Here is an 18,605-nt window from a genome sequence, read left to right as displayed (position 1 = left end):
CCCCGCGTTGGTAATCCCGGTTATCCGCCACATTCACCCGGGTGAAGAACTCTCTGGAGAATAAGGATTACTCGCAAAGTAAATAATTTGAGATTCACGCCTTTTTTTAAAGTGACTTTTGAAAAAGGTGGAGAGAAATATTAACAGTTTATTTGAAGGTTAATATTAGGTTCAATTTTATTTTCCGTGGTTTCACCCCTGTCCCAGGGATATTACTTTTGCAGAATGTAACCTATAAGTTATCTACCAAAATTCATTGAATAGTTTTTGAGTGAAAGAGTATCTACCATCCAAACTTTTACTACAATATCACAAATCATAAGGTAAAAACTACACGAGATATTCGATAGATTGTACGCATTTTAACTGAAAATTCCTCGTTGTTTTTAGACCTTCATACAACGTTTAACGATCACGCTTGACCGCTCTTGTGATCAAAGGAGTTTTTATTTTATTTTCAGCTTGGTTTATACCGGTATTGTGGTGCTATGTAGCGCCATCTAGTTTTATTGCTGGGAATAAGTGCACAAAGACCTTCTGTAAAAAAATCCTGAAGCATAATTAAATACTTGGGAGATCATTATTAAAATTCCTTTCCAATATTAGAAATCCGAAAGTAACTTTCTGTCGCGTCAAAACTACTGAACGGATTTAAATTATTATAATGAGTCTAGAGCCAAAAAAAATACAGGCTACTTTTTTACCCGGTTAGGTAGCTTTGTTCTCGTGAGTGAAACCGTGGGGAACAGCTAGAGACTATTTAATAGATATTTATTAAATTCCAGATTTTACTTTACCTACACCCACAGAAAACCAACCGTGATTTTATCTCTCATTTCGGCACTAAATACAGTAGATTTCAATTATGTACATCATAACAATGTAATACGCTTACCGACAGGTGGGACTTTGATTCAAACATCATGCATAATATAATTAATCCCTGCGGTCTAATTACCTACACACGTTATTCCGCTAAACGCTTGAATTTCAGGAATTATCATTGTGATACATATTTCTGCTATGTGCCTATTTTAATGTGGAAGTGATTCATTTTTTTTCCACCATTTCCTAGTAAAAAACATATTCGCATTTGAGCCCTTCTCTTTCGCGTAATTTTATCATGTGATTGTTATTCTATATTCTTCAAACCTCATTTGAATAGTATTTAAAATTGTTTTTGTACCTAACCAGATGTTCCCGAGGTGTCACCCGCGTCCTGTGGGAACTACTGCCCGTTCCGGGATAAATATAGTTACACGAGGATAGTGTAGCATTCCAACAGTGTCCAATACGTTTCAAACTGTGCAGTCGTTTTGGAGTCATTAGAGTAAAAACAAAACCACGTACCCTTCATTACATTACTTTAGGAGTATCGAATAGAATAATCATCTCACCAGCAATTTTCCACCAACCTATTTGGATCGAATTCAGGCACATGCTGAGCCCTGCGATTTACTTCCACAATTATCTAATGGGTAACACGATGCCCTTTGGTAAATCTGGTTGTTAGACTATAGAGACGAGACGAGGTTCCACCGGTGTTCGGCAAATTAACGCACTTGTGTATCACTAATGTATCTTTTGGTATACTCGCTCTAGTAAACAGTAACAAATTAAGTGAGAATATTTTTAAAGTGTCAAAAAATTGTATCCGATTGCAAAAAAGTTTGTAATGGTCGATTAGCTTTTTTGTATTATATAAATTTTTCCATAGATTAACGGTGAGTTACACCATCTAATTGTAACGATAACTGAACCATTTCCAGTTGTCCAGTTGCCGATTTTTAATTATCGTTATAGTCACATGGTGCAATCCGTTTTTAGACACATTTGGTTTTACTACAAAAAGATTAGACAGGCGTTCGTCACGAGTTTAAGGGAAATTCTGCATATAAAGAATTCTTAGGTAAACACATGACGAACGCCTGTTTAACCTTTTTGTAATAGGACCAATTATTTCTAGTAATCAAATGAGTAATGAGGCTTATAAGTCGAGCTTTTTATAATTATGTTTCTTTGAGTACCTTCTTATTTCACTTCAAGTAAAGATTTTCTAGAGCGCTCGTCTTTAATTAAAGAATTACTTTTAATTAAACTTGAGATGCATTCAGAAACATTGTCTTTTTAAACTTTCTTGTTAAGAAAAGAGAATTTTATTTTTGCTGTCATTATCATTTGAAATTCTTTACAAATAAGGTATAAGTATTATGTTTCTTAATGGTTTTTATCTTGCTTTTTATTTTGATCTTAAACTTTTGTTACTTATATAACCTTTTTTTTTAAATAAATTCTTTATGGTATTAAAAAATTTCAGTTCATTATTTTCGTAAGGCACAGTAAACGTAAACTTACCTTGCTCTTTGCTTTTACCTAATTATTTGTGCGTGGCATATTTTCCCTCATAATATGTCATGTATGTCTATTTTTAGTCCCAAACCTACACCCTGTCAAGTCTTTCATCAGACAACCATAATACATCTTCACATGACGTCATTACGAACCAACTCCCATAAAAATAACGCCCAACATAACTTGAGAAGTGGCGAAATACTGAACTAATTATATGTACCAAAATTCTCATACAACTCCCACGCTCCTTTGACAAGTGGCGCCACCCCGAAGTACCCAGTTAAGTTGGGCGCGTTATTATAATGTGCTCTCCATTGAAATAGATCGAAAGCAAAATGTCGTATGTGACATGACAAAAGTATGACATAACATACGTTTTATCTACTAAACGTATGTATTACTTTTGAAGTAAAAGGAAGAGCACATGAAAGGCCTTGCGTGAAAAGGATTGCCTCCGACAATTTTGTTTGAGGAACTTTTAATGATCTGCATAAGTTTTTCCACATGTATGTGTGATTTAGAAAGTGTCAATAAGAAAAAAAGGACAAAAAATAGGTAAGGGGAAAATGAAATAGAAGATCATTCTAACGTTATAAAGCCGAAATTCTGTGATTGTGTGTGTGTATTTTTGTATGTTTGTTACTTCTCCACGCGCAAGCGGCAGATTGGCAATAATATAGCCTACACATCAGAATAATAATAAGTACCTAAGCTACTTATATCCAGGACACCGCTGGCGGAAACTTGTATGAAAGTAGTACATATTTTAAAGATGGTAAATATTTTTATAGGTGCTAACTAGATACACACTACATTATTTAATTTGAACTACATATATGTACATACCTACATATATGAATTTAAATAATGACTAGTAAAATAACCTTAACAACCGGAAAATAAATAAATAGGTATATAAAAGAAACCACTATCTTTCTTTTTAAGAAAGCAAGTAGAAGCTACATTTTTCTTCACTTTTCCGAAACACACCGATAACTTATCGGAAACTCACTAAAACACGTTAAAGACCTTTAAGAAGTACATAAAGCTTGCATGATTATGCTTATTCCGAAACTAGGTAACAAGCCTGCTTCGAGCTAAGTGGGCTACTACACAAAAGATTCGCCAGTCACCGTGAGACTGCGATCTGATGGGAAGATTAAGTCACGCCACTGCTCTTGAATAAGTAGCTATGAGCTTCAAATGTGTGTAGGTATTGTTATAGTTTTAAGCATTTGGGGATTACGTAAGATTCTTGATCTAACACTTATAATCATCCTTCTGCCCTTATCTCAATTTTATTTATGGTCAGGGCGCAACATGTTTTCTTCTTCCATACTTTTCTATGTGTGTTATGTTACAAGTAATACTTATTATAGAAATGTTGACTTTCACACAATCCATCCACTGTTTCATTTGTCGTCCCCTTCCACTACACATCTTGTAGATCAAGCACATAATAATTTGAAATTGATAATTTAAAAGAAAAGAAGGCCGTTTCAAAATCTTTACTACTATGAATATGAAAGATGAGTGTCTGTCTATCCCATGCGGTTCCACCCTAGAAACTACTTTTCCACACCAGGATAAAAATTAAAAGGATCTATGTGATTTCTCAGGATTTAGTTCATTATATACTGATTCCCGGTTCGGTCGACATTTGTGTGATGAGCATGCTTGTTGGCCGTGGTCTGGGTGTTACAATATGTATTCATAAATATGTATATATGTAACTATATGTAGTTTATCAGTTGTGTTAGCACCCATAACACGAGTTAATAACTTACCATGGGGCTATCCGACCGTGTGTGAAAAGGTGTTACGACATATTATATTATATTATACTAGTATTATATTATACTTAGTATATTTACCTTTAATTTAAACCAGTTCAATAGATTTGACTTGTTCTATAAGTATGGATGAATTGAGAAATTAAGTCTAACCTAATTGACCATGACCGAGACCAGTTCACGTGATCACGACAGACAAACAGACACATAAACTAACGTCTGACACACAAACATACACATAAATTGTTGGCTTCTTGACCTCGTGTTACTTAGTTCTTAAATTTTAGCTAGTAAGCAGAATATTAAATCTGCTGTCTGTCTTGGAAGGTTAAAACGGGTCGAAGGTGACTTGTGTTATCTAATATGGTGTAGTGTGTGATAGAAAATGGACAAGTTATGCTGTCTTTGATATTTTATCTTGAATATTCTTTATACTTGTTTTTTTTGTCTATATCAATCTCTATATATATCACTTAATATCTGTTTTCCGTGATCTCACTCGCCCCGAGGTTTCAACTACTCGATCTTCACCAAATTAGTGACAAGTTCTGTCAATTTCAAAAACGTCGGTTTAACGTGAAGGAGTACATTTACTGACAATCATACATACCTACACATATACATAACCTCACAAACTTTCACACTACACGGTACACTATTAGTAGAACTTTAATGTCACACATTTTAATACTCTAATAGTTAGAATTACCTATTCAATATCACACATTGTAACACTAATAAAGTTCGTAGGTTACAGACCAAATTGATAAAAAAATATTGACATTAGAATGCCGTTGATTTGACCAGGCATATTTCATTCCACTCCCCAAAGCACGATAGTACCTTTACAACAGTCACCCATACATATTCTAACCGCGACAATTATTGCAGTTCTTATTTCATTCCCCATAAACTTGCTTCTAAGTCGTTGCAATAAAGAAACGCGTAAAACCCAAGCAAAAAATACAGGACATAAAAGTTACAGACTCGTTCAAAGTGAATTGCTTGAAATAAAAAAGTTTCAGGATTAAGGTTCTATTGTAGCCGTGATTGAGGAAGTTTTAAGAGTTGAGGGAAATAGTTAGTCAGACCCTTGCGAGACAATGGACCGGCTTGATGGAGTTTCTGTCTAGAATCAAGTTTAGAAAGGAAGTATGGGGTCAAAAATTGGATTCAAATTGTTATAGTAATCAGGCCTTTTTTATTTTACTTTTCGTGGTGAGAAATCATCAAATGACCTCCCACTGTAGGTGCAGCGTGAGCATCAGACAAAACCCACCATGCAGTTTCTTCTGGAGTCCTTCACGTATACGGGCCGCGGTAACTCTTTCGATAATCTCGGAGCAACTGTAATTTGGCCTCATTTGATGTGAAATGATGATGTTGACGACATCACGTTAGCATTTATAGCTGAATATCAGCGCTGGGGTTCTGTCTCACATATTCTTTTCATTGTTTATGCGTCATTTGTTTTTGATATAATGAAAACGAAATACCCTGAAAGGATGAGCCTTTTGATACCAGGATCTCACAATTATTAACAGTTGCACTTCTGACAACTATACTAAAAGGTACCAAGAAATAGGAGAGCAACTTTTCATATTTTATTTCTTTTGTGTTACGCTAAGCCTATTATTGTTACAAAGCGACCTTTCGCGTTTTACTTTCCATTAAGGGGCTTAAGAAAAATGGTAAAAGGCACTACTTTATATTTTACTATCAATGAAAAGTTTTTTCCTAGGTCTTCTTTTTCTCGGTAAATGTATCGTGTTTAAATATTTAAATGATAATGGACTTTTGTATGAACTAAATAAGCTACCTCCGTCTTCTGAAACGGATTAGTATACTTAATACATCTTTTGGTCAAGTTAGGATGATTCAATGGTACCTTTTCTGTGGTATCGGTCATCGTTATATTATCGGGTAAAATATTACCTACCAAGTATCTTTCTTAAATTAATATTAATATTAGATGTCTATTTCACACCTACATACATATATTTCAAGGTCAAATCGGTAAAAATATATTCTGGATATATTTGGAACCTTTTCATTACAATAAAGAAACAAAAACTAATACCAATTTATACATAAAACCAAGATAATAATCGAAACTTTTTTAATATCACTCAAATGACAGAAATAAAAACGTAGGTAGGGTAAAAACACCATGTAACGTCCATCAATAAAACATTATATTATTGACAAAATAATTGTCGTACACCGATGTCATTGTTATTCGAACGTTGGGTAATAATTGCTATTTTTATATTTCATAGCCGTCAATTTACGATAGCTATTAAATCGATATGGTTAACTAAATGTTATGGTTCTTTTGTATGTAACCTACGAAAAAATAGTTACCTCTATCTATATATACTAATATGTATAATTAAGAGAAAACATTTATTTGTTTGTTTGTACATCGTTTAAGCATTGATTTAGGTATTATTTAGTACAAAAACCTTTAAACACATTTAAATCATTTGGATAATAGTTAAAAAAAATACAAATACTTCTCTGAAAGATCATTTAAACTAACCAATCCATCTTTTTTTTTTTTGTTACGGCCACAGCACTTACACCCATTTAGAGGTAGAATTGTCTTAGGGCTCATACGCACTATGCGGGTAGCCGCATTACGGCTAGCCGCGCGGCTGACCGCAGGATGCGGTTGCGAATGCGGCCAGCCGGATCGCGGGCAGCCGCATTCGCAACCGCAATGTGCGGTTGAAGAACCGTTGCGATTTGCGGTCATGTCGATCCATTTCAAAGATGGACGTGGAAGAAGTTGCAGCCATTTACTACATTTACACACGTTACGTAAAGATGAAAAAACAAAGAAAGAAGTACTGGGTGCATCCTTATTTGCAAAGACGAGATGAGTGCAAGCATTTTGCAATATATTTCGAAGAACTAAAAAACAGTCACTCAATGGCGGGCAGCCGCAGACTGAACCGCACAGTGCGTATAGCAACCGTCCGGCTGGCCGTCACTCGGGCCGCAGCCCTCCGAGCGACCGGAGCGGTCTGCGGGTAGCCGCATCGCAGTGCGTATAGAAATGAATATTACGTACATACTTCTGCTTGCGGTTAGCCGCGCGGCTAGCCGTAATGCGGCTACCCGCATAGTGCGTATGAGCCCTTAATCAGTTAAGACGTGACATAACGCAGTCACAAGAACTGTCACAGCAAGAAAGGAATTAATGAATTTTTGAACGTCGATCTAACTTCCCGCTCCTAATGATTAACCTTTCAAAAAAACTTAAATAAATAATCTTAAATGGCCCTCTTCGCAGCACGTTTAGAACTTTTCATACTTTAAAAAGTTTAAATGAAAATTCGTCTATAAATCACTTTTCTTGGGCACGGCTTAGAGAAAGTTCAGATTTATCTTGTGGGAAGAATTATTACTTTGAAATTTTGAGTTTTACCTCACGTTTTGTTGAACAATCTGTAACGGGTAATTAAGGATTTTGATACGGGTACAATTTAGATTTTAATTGCTTGGTCGCGCTAGCAGGTTTCTTCCGCGTCTTAACTTATTTGAATCGGCCTAGTGCTCCTTAAGATTGCCGCGTTGAAGCAAACAAACAAACACTAAACATTTATGGTCTTACTACAAAAACTTAAACATGTGACGAACACTTGTCTAAAAAAAGTGTGGCTGCAAAATGGACCTTATTTCAATGTCATTTTGTGGTACGATGGTTAGAGTTTTAGTCGACATCTACCTCTCTGTAAAGAGTTTTCTGTGTTCACTAATAATGACTGATTCATCTTATAATCGTGAAATATTTTATCAAGACTTTCTCACCCGCAAAACTCACACACTTCACAAATTAGCCACCAACTCTAAAAATAGTTTCCAAAAAGCATCCCAAAAATAGAGGTTTATTAAAAGAAATGTCACTATAGATAGTTCAACTCAGATTTGCGCGCGGCCCTATGTGTGCGTCGGCTTGTAAATATACAACTTTCATTCGTGTGACAGTGACGTCGTCCGAGCATGACGTGTTCTTATCGCTTTTTGTTATAGGTACAGTCGTTTACGAAAATGTCTAGTTCTTCACTAAGAAAATGTTTAAGTAGCGTTTCAAAAAATGAAACATTCAAAGCTTTTTATTATTACATTTTACAGTTTTTCATTATTTTCTCATACGTTTTTTCAAATTGACATTGACAGTATCTAAGAAATAAATGAGGTGAAATATCTAAGATGAATTAAATACTTCTTACATATTTTCTAGCTCGGGGTACGCGGACAATAAATAAAAGTGTGGACTAAGAATGTAAAAAGACGTATAATCTAGTATAATAATGTAAACAAAATGTGTGGGGAATAATGAAACTCATAAATGAACGTTTAAGTCAAATTGATGAAGGGTGTTGGGTAATACTTGTCGACATGTACAAAAGAAAAAAGAAGAATACTATAGACATTTTGACATGTAGTCAAAATTTATAATTGACCTTGGTGAGAGTAGCGAATCTGAAAATTCATCATTTATTTTTCAAGTAGCGATTCAGAATCATTATAAATAAATAAACATTAAATTACGTAACAAACTGTTTTTCTTTAAACAGCCGTATACAACCCCTAAATAACTTTATTTGTACCCGACTGTACCTCTTGTCACGCACACAAAATCACTGTATATGTACAAGGGTTACCCACACATAACGCCGCGCGCAAGACTGAGTTGAACTTACTATACTCGTAGGCAAGAGCCGAAGATTATTTATTTACCGTCAATATCGATTGGCCGACAGCAGGCCGACTCTGCGTGCTCGAGAATAAACGCTTCTGCTAAGAGTTGCTTTATTTATTGTTTGTCCGTCCGTTTTCCTTGAGGCACTATTTGCTGGGAACTTGGAATAAATTATGGAGAAGTTTTCCCTTGGTAGGCACTTAAACGACAAAGGACTGACGCAAATTACAAAAAACAGACTACTTTATTAATAGCCCTAAAACCTTCTCCTAAGTCTGAAAAATACTATGCTGATCACATCAAAAATCGGTTAAGTCAGACGTAAGATAATCGCGCAAAAACATACAAACTGACAACCTATTTTTTTTCAGTCGTTTAAAAAGTGTTACAGCTAAAGTTAAGGTTCTGGTTGTGTTTTTCTAATGATATAAACTGTTAAGCTGAAATTTCAAGATGTGCAGCTCGCGGCCAGAATGCGTGACATTACTCTGAGGTACAGAACTGTATGAAAATGATTTCGAGACACGCGATAGCCGCACATATCCCGCAACTGTCACTTGTTTCCAAATAGTACCTTTACTGAAGATTTTCCATCGAAAATCAGGGACAGAGCCAGTCTAATTAGCAGCAAGTAAACTCATCATAGGCAAGAATACTGGTTAAAATATAGATTCTATGTACCTGGTAATAGTTTATCAAATTGATAAAGTAACTTCGTCAGTCAGTCAGGCTTTGTCTATATGCAGATACAAAGACATTAACATAGGAACCAATATCCGGGTTAGTAACGGACTTCCCTTGGAGCGCACGTGGAATCGCGGAAAATAGCAAGTCCCTATTACAAAAAAAGGCTAGCTATTACATCACTTAACACTAATATAAAAAAGAAAAAAATCACAACAACATTACAAACGACAACACATATTACCCAAGCTGCCAGCTGTAATAAAAAACAAAAATATACACATAATACCTCTTTTAAATCCCGCCATACATTGCGGCGTACATTGAACAAAACGCCAGGGTTTACAGTATAAATCTTCAATGTACTGTAGACCGCACATCAGTGGTAACTGTCATGCACCTTAACGCAATAGTAATAAGTACGATTTTCCTATAAAACTGTTACCACTGACCTGCAGTTGACTGTACTTCGAAGCCGCAATGAGCGCAGTTGGCTGCACGAGGTATTAAAAACTGCAGTCAGCTGTGCCTTTTTATTTTCCATCATGTGTAGATAGCGGGTTTTTCTTTTTTTTCATTGAAAGTGCAGTCTTTGTTGGTTTAGTTTAAAGGTAAATTTTTGTAACCTGTTTATCTGTTGATCTGCGATTAGAGATTGAACATTGGCACAGTGGTAATTTTGACAACTTATTCAAATTTTTGTAATATTCTATTTTTTATCTATCTATACTAATATGCTTAAGAGGAAGCACTTTTTGTTTGCTTGTTTCTTTGTACCCTAAAGGCTCCGAAACTACTGAACCGATTCGAAAAATTGTTTCACTGTTGGAAAGCTTTAGTCTTCCCAAGTATTAGACTATATAATATCCCGTGGTTACACTGCGGATAAGCAGTACAAAGTTGTAAGCGTTCTAAGTATATACAGACGCAAACACACAAAAATATATATATGCACACATATACATACGTATCTACAGACCAAGGAATCAAGATATATGTTTAATTTATGTACATATAAAATAAATTATCAAGTCCAAAGCAATGAAGAAAGTCTGAATAACTTCGCAAATTAAAACTTCATAATTTTATTATATTCAAAGATTTTGCGCAGTTCGTTCTTACCCAGAGGAGGTAAGTTGTTGACCGTAGAAACTCATTTACTTAGATTTTAAAACACTCACTCTGTTATTATTATGCTGGTAAATTAGAACCTATTTTAGTTAACTTTTTACAGTATTTAAACTGATAATTAAGATACGGTTCTAATGAGTAGTTTTGATAAACATTTCTAGGAAATTACTTCTGTACTGTATATAAGTCTAGCTGAGAATGATTCGATCAATAGAATAAAACTAAACCATGCGTAGGTATATAATCATTTCTCAATATATAATAGACAGTTAATGAACATGTAAATTAATGAGAAAACACATTAGCCAACGTTTAATTTCATATCAAATAAAAAATGTGATTTAATTTTTCCACACACCTAATCATTTAAACAGAATCATAACACAATCATGTGCTTATCCAATTTCCGTGAGGTCAAATGTCATGAAAAACGCAAATGCTTATAAAGTGACGGCCAAGGCTGAGTACCACGCACTCTTGACATGCAAACTTGACATGAACGAACAGGCCAACTTGGCTGGCAAAGGCTTATAAACCTTTTTGGGCCACGCACTTTGGATGTATTTGTCAGATGTTTAGAGGTAGGCTTCATCAAATGGAGGAATATACAAAGTATTGTATCTATGTTTCAAAATGCATAATCAAGGATCTTATTATATATACTTACATCTTATTTATTAGCGCTTAATGTAACCAGGGAAAGCGTAATGTAACTTGGAAGCCGACCCCAACATAGTTGGGAAAAGGGCTCTGAGGATGATGGAATGTAACTAGGGAAATTCATAAAACACCATGCCATGAATACATGCTTTTCAATTAATAAACGTTTTTAAAATCAGTAAAGTATTTTTTATTGATTTTACGGTTTAAAAGTTTTAAGACATTACTTGAAAGTCAATTTCCTGCATAGTCGCTGTCTTGTTTTGGCTCTAATACCCAGACGCATTTAGTAACTTATCTTTTTTAATATGTACATTTTCCGAATGTGTTCCAAAAACCGCCAACTTTAATTCAGAAAAAAACTGTTGTTAAAAAACTGTACACTCTTTCTTAACAGTTTTGATCTTAACACTAATTAAAGTAGGTGACATAATGGACAGTCTTATCGTTAAGAGCGATCTCTTACAGAAAACCTTTGGATAGATTGAGACCAGAATTAAATAAAAGATCATATATTTAGTAGTTATAAGGCTGTACCTCAAAGTATTTCCCACAATTAACCATATAAAACAATAGCACAATCTTCATATATAAGCTGAAGAACCTTCAAAACATCCGGACTGGTACATTCACGCTTTTCAATGACAAAACCGCTCGGGCCCGGGGCCCGAGGCACCCGAAGTGCGGAAAACCCACAAAGTTAGCACAAAAGAAGTCATTAGCTAAGCAAACTGGGGCCTCTGGGGACCCGGCGATGTGGGGATAGATTATAGGTACTTTATTTGTAGTAAGCATTTGTTTTTCAGAGTATTGAAAGGCTTGGAATATGTTACTTGAAATTGCGCGTCTTGTCATACGAAAATAACATTGATTATTTAAATAAATAGAACTATTAAATGTTCCTTTAGCGGTTTGACCCACATTCCGAGAAAATTCTCACATATATATTCACCACTCCTGCAATCTGTAATCGGTTCAGTAGTTACGGCATAAATGCGCGACAGACAGACAGAGTTACTTTTGCTTTCATTACAAAACGTAGAGGTTTGATGCCGTAAAATAATTAAATTAATTTTGACTCTGGTTTACTGCTACCGTGACATAATATGAGGTCATAGAAACACAGGCCATAAAAAGCCCAACCTGGGATAATCACTCTTTATTGTATTACTTACTACCAAAGCTACATTTATTTCTGTCTACCTTAGGTGACATGCCAGCCGTGACACGTTTTTCTATCTACATTTTAGGGTTCCGTAGTAAACCGTTTCATTCCAACTCAAACATGTTATACATCGTTATATACCTCTAGGTATTCAAAAATAAATAGGGGTTTACTCACGGAGGAGAAAAGACTAGGGTTTACTAAAGTGTTTTTTTGGTAATATTAATATTTTCAGAAACAATCGCTCTTAACTTTTGAACCATAAGTTAAAAATCTCCAAATTAGAATTTTAATAGACTTTCTAGAAAAAATATTTTGAACCCGGGAAACTACGGAACCCTACACTGAGCGTGAGGGTGGCCCGAAACGCTCTTAGCAGTTTTATTTTTTACTATTCAGGAGTGAGAGAGATGAAGCGAACAACGTATATCACCATCCCTTTCTTCTACAAATCGTGGGAAGACCAAGACCCTTAGTAAGGAAAGCATAACCTTGTCTATCAATCGACCATCGACCAAGGGCATTTTATATGCCATTGAAAAAATAATAAACAATAACGAAAAGACCTTGATATGTCCTCGAAGGACATAATCTGACCTTACTGAGGGTCCTTTGATATTGTTAATTTCCCTGAACTTGTAATCAACACGCAATAGGTATAAGGCATATATTTTATTTTATTTTTTAGACTAGCTTCCGCCAGCAATTTCACCCGCATCCCGGACGCCCGTGAATCCGAATAAAAAGTCAGCCATCCTCGATAAATGGACTATCTACATTAACAATATAACATTGAAAGACTTTTTTTATCGGTTCAGTAGTTCTTGAGATTGGTGCGTTCAAACCAACTTCAGCTTTATAAAATATCCATAAGTATAGATAGGTAGAGAATTCCTTACGGCATTAAGTCCGCTAATGTACCTATTTTGAACATAAAGTATAAATAAATAAGTAAATATACAAATAAGGCGTTTAGTTTGTTTGTCACGCTTTCCAACTAAAAATAGTTTCATTTAACAGAATACGAGATGTAGGTATTAAAGAGATAGGTTAGAGTTGGCTTAGGCTACTTTTTATACGGGTGCGCAAAGTAATTCCCTCGAGACGCGTGGGTGGAACCGCAGGCAACAGCTAGTATTAGCTATAGCTAAACATAAACCGTCAAAGTTCGTAGAATCGATAACGTAAGAGGACTGTTTACAACATTCCAATATGGACAAGGGTATCCAAATAAAACAGATGGTATTGACAATTCTACAGGACCCTGGCTCAATCTTCTCGGGTTCGATTCCCGGGGCGACTAAAATAGGTTTCAGTGTGTACATAGAGTCGGAATTAAAAATGCCCTGTGCAGCTTATCTCGTTAGAAAAAAACCGCTGTGGCCGAAAATGGAAAAAAAAAGCTGTGGTCAATACATCATTATTGCTACTCTGCCACTTTATGAAGTAGCTAATTATCTATCGTTCTTATTTTTAGAACGCATTCATTTTCTCTTTAATATTCAATTCTAAAATTAGGTATTCTGTAAGTAACTTAGCTATAATAAGTTAACCTTGCCATTAACACGGTCCAAGAACGCAATGTACGATCCGTAATAGAGTACAAAAGTAACTAGATCAATAAAATCTATTTTCCCATACTGTTACTGTTACAGCCTTTTTTATCATCCCACTGCTCGGCACAGGCCTTCTCTCACACGGAGAAGGATTAAGCATTAATCACCACGCTAACTCAATGCGGGTTGGTAATTTCAGACTTTATAGTTCAGGTTTCCTCAAGATGTTTTTCTTCACCTTTTTACTAGCCATATTTTCCCATGCAAAGGTATAATCTATAGGAAGTCAAATGACTAACTTCAGAAATGCAAAGTTATGTGACACGACGTGTACTACATTTACGATATCGAATTTCAGCGCTCACAGTCACGGCTCCATAAACTCGATATTACCGTTTACGGTGCAATCATTGTCAGTTTATAGAATATTTATTGAAGGAATCAAGTTTCATGGTATTGCTACTTCATGTTTATATACCCTTAATAATGTTGACAACCTTATGAGGTTGTGCAAGGCCTCTAAAAAACTAAGCAATGCCTATTCTATAAATATAATAGGTTAAACAACTACATTTGAAAACAAATGAAGGCTCGTTTGCTCAGACTGGTTGAGAAATTGGCTGGGAAACCTGGTCTTACAGCGCTTACACGCTAGTGGACTTTCTGCTCAGTTTTTCCGAGCGAAATCGCGACAATTAACAACTATCGATGAAAAAAAATCAGCGACAGATGTTTTTTCAGTCGGAATGTATAGCGCCACGAGTTTCATTATGCTATGAGCGACAAATTCCGTCAGTGTAACGGTCCTGTTATTCAGGCAGACCTGGATATTGTACTCACTGAAAATAATATGAAATACGTATCAAAAGAAGTACCTATCACCACTATTTGAATATACAAATTCGTATTTGTGAACACTCCCAATCAATTTTCTTTAATGAGCTGTCAAAACACAACCCACTGTATTATTATAAAGTATAGAATTATAAATACTATAAAATTATATATTTTGTATGAGTATAAAATGCGATATCAGACTTATTTTGCGACTCAACAGACCAACTACTAATTGATTTCAAAGCGAGTTCATTTTAATATTTAATGTAAAATCAATAAGGTATTCAGGGCTAGATAATGATCATTTGAGTAAGTTTGGTCTTTATATTGTTATCCTATATTTTGTATCTTTGGAAGGCAAATGTCTGCATAGCTGATGATGATAACAACACGAGATAGCTTTTTTTTAACGACTCCCAAAATCATCAAATGACCCCTCCCGCTGTGGGTTAGCAGCGGTGAGGGAGTGTCAGACTCTTACTGACTAAAAACCGTCGTAACTTTTACTCATATAAGTAAGTATTTCAAACCGTCATGCGTCAATCAGAATCAAGCTAGACTGATGATCAATCTCTTATCTTCTCGGGTGAAAAAGCAAGGTTTCGTAGCAACCGTAAGAGCCTTTTTTCACACGATTTTTTGCCCGGGTTGAGGAGGTCAGATAGGCAGTCGCTCCTTTGTAAAAACACTGGTGCTCAGCTGCATCTGATTAGACTGGAAGCCGACTACAGGCTAGGCAGATGATAATGACGTTTCGTGGCATTTTAAATTGTACCTTATATAAAAACTAGCTTCCGCCCGCGGCTTTGCCCGCGTGGAGTTCAGTTATATCGCGTTTCCATGAGAATTCTTCAAAAGTCCGGGATAAAAACTATCCTATGTTCTTTCTCAAGGTCAACTCTATCTCTGTACCAAATTGAATTAAAATCAGTTCAGTGGTTTGGACGTGAAAGACAGACAGACAGACAGAGTTACTTCCTCATTTATAATATTAGTAGGGATAGTTTCCTATTCTTACCCGCCTATATTTCAATGTCAGCACATCAGTCCCATCAGAAATTGATGGGCCTGATCTATTTGAGTATTTATAGAAGTTTGTATAAATGTGGTATCGACCTTTATGTCAAGAGTGAGCGTGAGGAGGAATGACAGTAGCAGACCTGATGCCATTAATCTTTAACGTAGACAGACGGGTTTCAACAGACATGCCTATTTATCTTTACTTATGTATGTAGGTATGTATGTATGGTGGAAAATTTGGAAATAGTCTTAGTGGTGCAGAGGCTAGTTTTAGGTTTTTGCGTGGTTTTATTAGGTACTTTGGCGAGAAATTATAAAATGGTTTTGAAAATTAATAAATATTGGTTGTCAATGTGAAAATGCTGCTTTTCAGGTTTTGCATTGGAGTAATTTTTTGGAAATATGTTACCATACCCTACGCATTGATAGTTATGCGTAATATTTAGGTAGGTACCTAGGTATTATTTTCACATAATGAGTTTTTTTGTTGTTGATATAATTATATGATCGTATATTATACAGAAAATAAATAATAAAGGAACTGCAATCGTTAGCCACGTGCGTACTAATGTAAAATGATAAATATAAAATGTTAGTAAATATCGATAATGTGAAAGACAAAATTGAACTAGTAAATTGACAATAAATTCTCGTAATTATTTCTGAATAAATATTAAAATAATAACCGAAACATTTATATGAAATCGTCACACAAAACAAAATATTTCGTCGAAGGCTTCCTACAATATTTTTGACACCCGCTAATAGATTGGTCTACCATCACTTAACGTTACTGTCACAGCCAAAACACGTCGGAATATTCCAAAATAGCTACAAAAGACACAGAAACATCCAACCTGTTTCATAGACACGCTTTTATCGCAAACTCACAATGTCACACTAAATTACAATCAAAACAATAACCGTACGTGACCCAAATACGAAGAAGCACTTACCTTAAATTAGGATATACCTCGAAATGGCGATCAACAATTTGTTTATATTTTTCCACGTAAACTCGCGATCACGGCACGACACACACACCCGGCGCGGGCGAGCCCCCGGTAACGAATGAATGAATGAATTCAGGGGTAGCGATTGTGGGCGGGGCTGCTCTGGGCAACAGCACCCTGCCAAATTGAAAAGCCGCGCCCTCCGTCCGCGTCAATACGAGAAATGACCTTCTAAAATCCCCAGCTTCATGGAAAACTCGACGTGATTCTGCGACTAACCTACCGATTTCAAAAGTTATTTGTCGCGTAAATGTTCGGGTATTGTGATGTGCTTCTGAATTTTGCTAGTTGTTGCGTATTTATTGTGAAGGAGACGTCTATTGAAATAATTCGCAGAATCATGTAGATGTAAGGGCGAATTGTTTGTCATGGAGCGATGTCTGAATTCTTGAGCGCTGTATGGGCTTATACGAACGTAATTGCCTATAATATATTTAAGTGCTGACATAAATTTCCAAGATTATAGCATTATTGACGGTGAGGCACGTGTATAAGTAAATTACCATGTATTACTATGTTACGTAGGCATTTTAAATCTTATACCTAATCATCAATGGGACACCAAGTATACGTTTCTTCAGTTAGCTGAAACCCTTCGCATTTTCATGAATTTTCCCAGGAGAACAAAACACAATCTACAATGATAGACAAAAACGTAGCTTTCTATTGTAAAAAAATCGAGTATCAGCATATTGCGGGCCTTTTGCAACGCAGTCCCTTATACATATTATCTATGACATGTAGCCTTACTAAAAAAAAAATATTCACCATTCAATCTTGTATTGTCGTGTCGCTTATACACACGTATCGAGTTTTTGAGAAGGTAGCTATCACAGATTTCCTCCTAAAAACTGTTCTTGCATGGAAGAACACTCAGAATTGTCTGAGCCACATATTCATACAAAGATAACATGTGTGCGAACACACACACAAGTAAGGCTCACCTGGTTTTATGAAATAAATTAAATAAACTATTTATCTGTACGAATTATTATTCCAGCCCACAAAGCTACTAAAACGACTCTACACACAGACTGTTCTTGCAATATATTATTATATAGTTTCCGTTATACAGGGTGGTAACACTTAAGGCTTCATAAAATTCACTGGGACCTTTAAACACGCAATAAACACTTGACTTATCGGCCTTTAACGTTTGTAACTCACCCTGTAATGTCTTGACGACTGATGTTTTTGACGTGACGCCTTTAAATCAATGCAATAAGGTTCAATTTTGCGTAAAACTTATTCATCACCTTTTTGTCATAAAAAAGCGTCTAGCAGCTTTTATCAATTGATCAAATATATTTTTTCTTAAAGATTATAAATTGAGGCATTCGAATAAAATGTGAAACGTGAAGATTTTTCAGAAACCGATCAAAAATGCTTTGCGAAAGCGTTCTTGGAACAAAAAAACCGGCCAAGTGCGAGTTGGCCTCACGCACCAAGGGTTCCGTACCATTATTTAAAAGCACATTTGTTGTGTGGGAGCCCCCCAAAATATTTATTTAATTCTAGTTTTCAGTATTTGTTGTTATAGCGGCAACAAAAATACATCATCTGTAAACATTTCAGCTCTCTGACTATCACGGTTCATGAGATACAGCCTGGTGACAGACGGACGGACTGAGGAGCGAAAACAATAGAGTGCCGTTTTACCCTTTGGGTACGGAATCCTAAAAA

General features: G+C 35.6%; 1 protein-coding gene across 2 annotated transcripts in view; it reads right to left on the bottom strand.

Annotated features, from left to right (window-relative positions):
• LOC110381626 (calbindin-32) overlaps positions 1 to 16,982 on the bottom strand; it is a 144,319-nt gene extending 127,337 nt beyond the window's left edge. For both annotated transcript variants that reach the window (XM_064041495.1, XM_064041496.1), the window contains exon 1: positions 16,866 to 16,982. The gene's annotated coding sequence lies outside the window, so the exon portion shown is untranslated. The remainder of the gene's footprint in view (positions 1 to 16,865) is intronic.
• Between the last annotated feature and the right edge of the window lie 1,623 nt (positions 16,983 to 18,605).

Source organism: Helicoverpa armigera, chromosome 25 (genome assembly GCF_030705265.1).
Source record: "Helicoverpa armigera isolate CAAS_96S chromosome 25, ASM3070526v1, whole genome shotgun sequence".
NCBI lineage: Eukaryota > Metazoa > Arthropoda > Insecta > Lepidoptera > Noctuidae > Helicoverpa > Helicoverpa armigera.
Note: the sequence above shows the minus strand (reverse complement) of the source record. Positions and strands in the feature narration are given on the sequence as shown.